The following is an 8313-nucleotide window of genomic DNA, read 5'->3' on the forward strand; positions in this document are numbered from 1 at the left end:
GTATTGGGAACTAGATCCACTAATCAAGGGATTTTGGTGGGGAAAGCTTCCTCCTTTCATGGGGAATGATTCCTAATCATTTTGTATAAGTACCAAGTCGAATTTGCCTCTAGGGATATATTTTGATTAGTCTTCTTGTGGAGAGAACTCGTATTTTTGCAGCTCCATTATATTTTCTTGTAGGGATGTAATTGTATTGATGAAAATAATGAAGATTGGTGTCATGTTCAACTTCTAAATCTTGTTCTCCTCCATAGGTATCTGAGTTTCCTTGGGCTTAGCCATCCCAGGAGCCTCAGAGCCCTTTTTTATCATTTTCTTTTCTTCTTTTCACTTATTATTCACATGCATCTCTTGTTTTTATTTCTTTCTATTTCCGCATTTAGTATTAATGATTTCTTGTTGTAGGATTGGGTTAAATGGTTGATGTAAGTTATTTTTTAGGATCAAAAGCATCATTTCATCCTTGGAAAATCTTTGGAAGGTCATAGTAATCATTGAGCTACTTGGATTAGTCTTCTTATTCCCAAATCTAGATTTCTGGAACTCCTTTTTAGCAAAGAACAATAAATTTCTGCTATTTTTTAGAGCATGCTAACGAGCTTCAATCGAGTTCGTTCCACTTGATTTAGATCACAAAAACATTCTATTTAATAACAAAATTTACCCCGTTGCATTTGCAATTGATTAGGTTAGGCATTTGATAGATTTACTAGCTCACTAGTTCTCGAATTTCTGATTTTTAGACTAAGTAATTTTCCATTATTTAATAAATATTTCCCATGTATAGATGAATTTGTGGATAGATGCATAAAATAATGTGTGTTGTTGAAGAAGACTCTACATTACAGGGATACCTCACCTCGCCTCATCCACCCATGTCGCCAAAATCCACTAAAGTCTCAATCCAAATTTTTGTTTTATAAGCAAAAATTGTCATTTCCGTTGAGCAAATCTACCCATCTTGAAGCCCTTGCTTGAGTTCTAGGTAGTTTCCACCACCTCCATGCCTTATTCTTCTATTATCCACCTTTCCCAAGCTCCATTCCACGTTCTAGACCACCTCCTAAGCTTTCGGCCTGCTTTTTGTAATAAAACAGGAGATCCTATAGAAGCTCGGATTAGGCCCCTACTTTCCCTCCAAGCCATATTAACCATTGTACTCCTTTTCCTCCACACTTGTCTCCCCTGGTAAAAAAAAAAAGATTAGCATTTACATTTTTCAAGCAAAAAGATAAAAATGAAAAGGTTATTTTATATTTATTCATACACACAACAGTTAGCACTATCTAGATCAGATTCCATGCTCAATTAGTTTAAATCATCACATGTGATAAATAGGGTTAGTTAGGTTTCTTTTACATTTAGTTCATGATCTTTATGCACTTAGAATATATTTATTTCCTTGTACTTTATTTCTTGCAATATGTTAGGGTTTCCATTTTAGTTCATTTTCTGCAATTAGTTTAGGGTTTGATTTCAGTACATGCACTCCATTACATCATGACAGCAAAGGAAGGACACATTGTATGCTGCACATATAGTGTTGATACCTCTTAAGTTTGTACGAACCTCGGATTGATAATTATAAGTCGGTAGCCTTGGGAGTTGCAACATTCTTATTGCAATACAGAGGCTCATCAATATACAACCATCAATCTTTATATATATTTATTTTTTTTTTATTTTTTTTTATATGTGGCTTGAATATGAGTTAAATTAATTGGGTCGTTGTCAAAGTTGTTCAACTAGCTAGTTCCATAGTAATAGGTTTCCATTTTGAATATGTTTGGGTTAAGCACATTAGTATACGCGGATGTGTTACTAAGGATAAACAATAACAGGGCAACAAAGCCTGCACTAAGACCATGACAAACCCTTATGAGCAAACACAAACATAGAATGACAAGGGCACAAGTAGTAGTGACACATCAAAGCAAGACCCCGAGTAGCACAGACAAGAACTCTAGCAACAACAACCCCAGTGAAAAGGATAGCAAAAACAACATGAGCAGACAGAGAGGCCACAACGAACCATGCACAACATCGAGAACCCCGCGAAAAAACGACTCCATTTTGTTAGCAAAAGAGGAAAACCCCGATTGCACTGATGAAAGGAGGTACGAAACAGGGGGTTGGGGTGGCTAGCATTCAAGTCCCCCACTCTTCTCTCCCTCAACTTCTCAGAATGAATTCTTCACTATTATTAAATTAGGAAGCATGTTTTACAATCCAATATTAAGGGGATGTGTAATGTCCGTGCTTAATGGTGAGTTAATATGTGGCATTTAAAAATAATAATAACAAATAATTTTTCCATAGTTGATCCTCTCTCTGTTCAGATAGAGATGGGTTATAATACACCAATTTGATGTCTAGTTTGGTCATGACCTTAAAATTAGATTATTATTATTATTGAGAGAAAAAGGTGGACGATTAAGTCTAAAAGTGTACAACACTCTTTTCTCATGGAAATTCTTTAGTACGAATTTTGTTAGAAGTTAGTGTTCCACCTTATTGATTAATCTTGACTATTATACTTTTCTCTTAATGGTTTCACCCTATTTTAGGATAAACCAACTTGTGGAAAATTTGAAAAAATGAGTGAATTAAGGTGAAACTTTGCCTTGACGAAAAAATTGAGATTCTTGACTTATTAATTCATTGTTGTGTGTCTACCCATGTGTGTACATATGTGATTGAAAGTAAACCTCATGGGGAACCCAATGAAAGTATCCTGCTTGTGTAGACTACATCCTTAGTAACCCATCTACCTATATTAATGTGCTTAACCCAAATATATTCAAAATGACACTTTATTACGATGGAACTAGCCCAACGTTGAAAAACCTTGACAACAACCCAATTAATTTAACTCATATTTGGACCATAAAAATAAATAAATAGATATAAAGATTGAGTAGTATATATTTATTTTAATTCCAATTTGTTCATATAAAAAGAAAACATTAAAAGAAATCAATTAATTTATTTTCAAGTTTTTAAAATTTTAATAAATCAAAATTGTTTAACACAGGTTTAGAATATCTATAAACATTTGGATAAATAAATTGACTTATAAAATTAAAATTTTAAAATAAATATATTATTATTTTTTAAATTTAATAAATAAAAATTAATTCAACTTAACTATAATTCTTCTTCATTATTATTATTGATAATGAATACCATATTTATTATGGTCATCATTATAAAAAAAAAAATAGATAAACACAAAATACATAAATACACATCGATCATATATTTTAAAATGGGGGTGGCTAGTCCCCTGAAGCTTTATATTAGGCCCAATGTACAATTATTTTACATATATACAGCTGACATCCGTCACATCCATCAACATACACCGATATACTAGCCAATAAACGAATACATATGAACATAAACGAATTAGATTTCAAAATCCTTTAAATATTGATAAACCTTTTTCAATTCTAGTTAATATTTAATCTATGTAATAAAAGTTCGGTGGGTTATGGCATCGTTAGATGTCATGTATACAGGCTGGGAATTTCATGTCATGTATACAGGCTGGGAATTTCAAATCCGCTCTACTCGTCAAATGAAAAATTGATGACGTTTTTGTATTTTCAACGCCTTTTATTTTTTTACGTTTTTTTCAAATTTGTGAGTGTCAACCTCCTCTCATCGTTTTTATTTTGGCATTTTTTTAATGAATAGTTTATTTAACATACACTTTTTAATAAAAGTTCAATATTTTTTATAATTATTTATGGTACGTTTTATTCAAATTTGTGAGTGTGAAGCAAGCTCCCCTTATCATTTTCATTTTGACACTTTTTTAATGAAGAATTTATTTAATATGCATTTTTTAATAGAAACTCATTTTTTTTTATAATCATTCATGGTTGGATGAATATATTAATAGTTTTTAAGTGCCACTTTCTGAAAAGTTTTCTTGTTTTTTTCTTATCTAATTTGTCTATAATCCAGTAGGGATTCATTGAAATCACATGTTTAATCGGTGAACTCGATTTGACAACAATTTTTTTCATAGGATTTCGGTGCCAAAAACTCCCAAAATTCTCACTTAAAAACTACTCTAATGAATATATGCCCTTCCAAATAAAATTAAAACCAACCCTTCTAATTTAAATGCTATTCACCACATTTTCTAAAGCATCTCACCGCACTCAATATTTTTTAGACTTTACAATTAAAATTGTATAAATTTTACAGTTGAAATTGTATTACAATTTCTAGATATTTCTATCTAATTTAAACCAAAATTTACTTAAAAAAAAATAGCCATAAAATTGGAAAAACTCTTAGACTACTGCTAAATTAACCTACTAGGAAAATCATGATAAAAAAAAAAAAAAAATATTAATTATTTTATATCCAATCACATCACACTAAAAGAAAAAATAAAATATTAACCATTTTATATCAAATCACATCACACTAATGATTTAATAACTAAAGTCCCATGAGTACTAATGAAAAAAGGTTTATCTCCCATTTATTTTATTCACTAACTGGAGCTTTTTAGGAAATCACTTTTTGCATTAAAGTAGACAATATTGGACATTAATACAATTATTTTACTTTTATGTCGATAGTCATAAGATGCGCTGAAATCAACAATCACGTGTTTAGAGTGATTTATAACTATAATTCTGAAGTCCTTTTAAAAAATGTTAAAACGACCAGAAATCCAACACCATTTACAATATATGGTATTCCAACCGGAGTAGAGTTTTATGGAAAAAAAAAATTTCTAACCTAGTGTCTTGGTGCTCCGATTGTAATGATTTTTTCCCCGGAAGTATGTGTAGAAAAGAAAAACAAATTTTCCTCTGGAAAAAAATTGGGCGCCATCGACTTACTGAAGTCCATGTTTATTTTTTAAAATTAGTGCTCAAATGTCGCGTTATAATTTCACATATTTTTTTTGTTGGACTTGAACTATGTTACACCATTACTAGACGGGAGCTTACTCTAAACAATGGAAATTTGGTTAATATTTAATATATATTTCAATATTAAATTTGCATGCAAGATAAACACGTACATATGTTCTGTAATTTTATAAAGGTTATGAAAACAGTGATTTGATTATTAAATTTGTTTCCATAGCTTAGCATTACTGAATTTCTCTTCACATAAATAAATGAGTACGCTGCAAATTAATTTCTTGTATATCAGAGTTTCAAACTGACGTGAAAAACTCTTAAAAATAAAAATACAATTACTAAAATTTCATAAGTTCAAATCATATCTAAAATTTCATAAATTAACACTTATATTACCTTGTAATTCACTAGTAAACACAGGGATCAGAAGTACTCAAATTAATTTCTTGTAAATTAACACTTATATTACCTTGTAATTCACTAGTAAACACAGGGATCAGAAGTACTCAAATTAATTTCTTGTAAATTAACACTTATATTACCTTGTAATTCACTAGTAAACACAGGGATCAGAAGTACTCAAATTAATTTCTTGTATATCAGAGTTTCAAACTGACGTGAAAAACTCTTAAAACTAATTAAAATTTCATAAGTTTAAATCATATCTAAAATTTCATAAATTAACACTTATATTACCTTGTAATTCGCTAGTAAACACAGGGATCAAACATTCCAATCGCTCTCGCAAACTATACAGCTTGTGGATCGTCTCCCTATCACTCTGGGATTATAAACACATTTTAGTCATCCAATAATAACAAATTATTATATTCCGGATTTCACCTAATGCGCTGTGCCTAGTCCAAAGATAACATTACAATGTAAATCAAACAATACCCCACACTATTCATAAACAAAGCTTCCAAACTAACAATATAAAGGAACAGAACCAGACCAAAAAATTGAAAGCCAGAGGGAACACTCCACAACAAACCAAGTATTCATACAAACCAAACACTCCACAACAAACCAAGTATTCATACAAACCAAAGACCAAGTATTCATACAAACCAAAGTATGATGATAACTGAAAGTAACAGTCACCAACCAATAAAATCAAGAAATTATAACTGAGAAAGAATTAAGAAAGTTGTTGTACCAGTGAGAATCGTTGTGAGATTGGAAGCATCGATTCCTTGAGTACTTCTTCAGCAGTGGAGGCTGATCCAAACCCAACGGAAATAGCCTTTTCCATTACAGGAGAAATAAATCCCATCATTGAATTATATGCAACAGTGAACAACAACAAATCCTTGATGATAATAGGATTCTGTTAAGAAACAGGCGCTCTAGTATGATCCTGGTATACATCAATCTCAAATTCGCCCAACCAAGAATGTGGGCATGAAATATGTGGTATGGCAAAGCCCGAGATGAAGGATACACCGAATGAATGAATATGCCTACCAGTAAGTCATCCCAATGGATGAAATTCACCAACCACAATCTTTACTCTCCGAAGAAATTATTGGCTTCTTCAATAATCTCGGTCTCTAAGTAGTCCAATTCAGCGCTTCGCTCTTGCACGATTAATTTTCGACCTCATGAAATATTCTCCCATCTCTTTTGAACTTCTGCAGACTCCACAGCCTCAATCAAAATTTATCTTTGGTACTCTAGAAATGTCAATATTGATATATGTTAATGAAAGCCTTTTAAGGTTCATTTGAGATCTCACCATCAACCAATGCCGGCTTCTCGTCCACAACGTCAACCATTACAACAAGCTTCACATAGTCAAGCCTATAGTTAACAAGGGCTACACGCCCAATCTCGACATAGCGTCTTAAAGGCATGATGTCTCCATGCTCTTCTACTCCTCGTGCTCCTGAGTCCCAGGTGCCTGTTCCTTCCCAGAGAAAACTGATAAATCTTTAAGGCCTTCTTTTTTCAATATTCTCAGTCTACCGGCATGAATGGGGCCTCACTCTGCCCACACTCTTTACACTTCCTCTACAAACTCTTACAAGTTTTTATATATAAAAAAAATTGGAGCACCACCACGAACACCTTTCCTTTGCCCACCTGCTGGCCTTGTAGGCTTTAACATAATTTAATGCAATGAAACAATAGTTTTCTTTGGGGGTAAATGCTCATTATGCTATGCTAATCTCTCAGTTAAGAGCATAGAAACTCCTTAAATGTGTCGCTTGCTATAACTGCACTTTTATTAGAAATCAAATGTCGCCCTTCTTAATACTTTCCGTGTGATATTACCGTGATTCGGGATCCTAGAAATGGGAAATTTAGATGTGGGATCCTGGAAACTTTATTAGCAATAAAATCTCTCTAAACATTCCGTGTCATATTATGAAACTCGTTATTCGGGATCCTGGAAATGGGAATTTAGAGGTGCTTGTAGGTTTTGACAAGTACTATAGATTTTGACAAGTACTATAGATTTTGACAGGTTCAATTTGAAAAGGAACGTCATTTTGACAGATTATCTATTTCTAACACACGTCAAACTTGACGGGAGAAAATTTCTGATGGCAGTCAAATACGTTCTGCAATGCCAAATACATCCGGTGGGACGTCAAATTCCAAGCCTGCATGTATGTATCAAAGCCCAAGGGGTGTATTAAAGGGGACACCTAATCCGAAACGGATGAGGTGAAGCCGGACAGTCATCTAGAAGATGAACTGATCCGTTTTGTATTTGTATAAATAAAGTGCTAGGTAATGAATAAAACATCAATCAGAGTTTTCTCTCGTTCAAATGAGGAGTTACCCGACATGGTATCAGAGCATAGGTCCCAAATTAGTTGTAACTCCTGGTCTGTTCTGTCCTGAACGCCTCTGAGAATGACACTGCCCTCTCATGAGACTGCGCCCTCTGTTCTGACATGAAGACTGCGCCCTCTGTCCGTGGAACTGTACGTTGATGCGTTTCTGCTCAAACCTACCTCATTCCATTCAAACAAAATGGTATGCGTTTCCAGGTAATCGCTAGTGTCTGCATTTGATATGACTGTGTAATTTCGCTGCGTCATTGCTCTTCTGAAGACTGAGACTGCGTTTTTAAAGAGCTGTGGGTATATACTTTGACTGAGTCTACGTTTGTTATGACTGTAAAGAACTGTGGTATTGGCTTGGTTTGAAGACTATCGTTTTTTATAAAGAACTGCGTTTGAAGGTTATAAAGAACTGCGTTTGAAGACTGTAAAGAACTGTGGTATTGGCTGCGTTTGGTTGTAAGTTGCTCCATGGTATTGGCTGCTCCATTTGTTTGTAACTAGCGTTGAGATAGCAGCGGAACAGTTTATGAAGACTGCATTTTTATTACTGCGACTGCATTGATGTATTATAGAATACGTTGTATTGATGTATGGAAGCGTTGATACATTTCTTTTCA

At 33.3% G+C, this 8313-nt stretch overlaps 1 pseudogene; it reads right to left on the minus strand.

Moving 5' to 3' along the window:
* LOC149266397 (large ribosomal subunit protein uL18 pseudogene) overlaps nt 1-6754 on the minus strand; it is a 62661-nt pseudogene extending 55907 nt beyond the window's left edge.
* Between the last annotated feature and the right edge of the window lie 1559 nt (nt 6755-8313).

This window comes from Pinus tabuliformis, chromosome 6, assembly GCF_031772625.1.
Source record: "Pinus tabuliformis cultivar Carrire ecotype Pingquan chromosome 6, CPIR1, whole genome shotgun sequence".
In the NCBI taxonomy this organism is placed as follows: Eukaryota; Viridiplantae; Streptophyta; class Pinopsida; order Pinales; family Pinaceae; genus Pinus; species Pinus tabuliformis.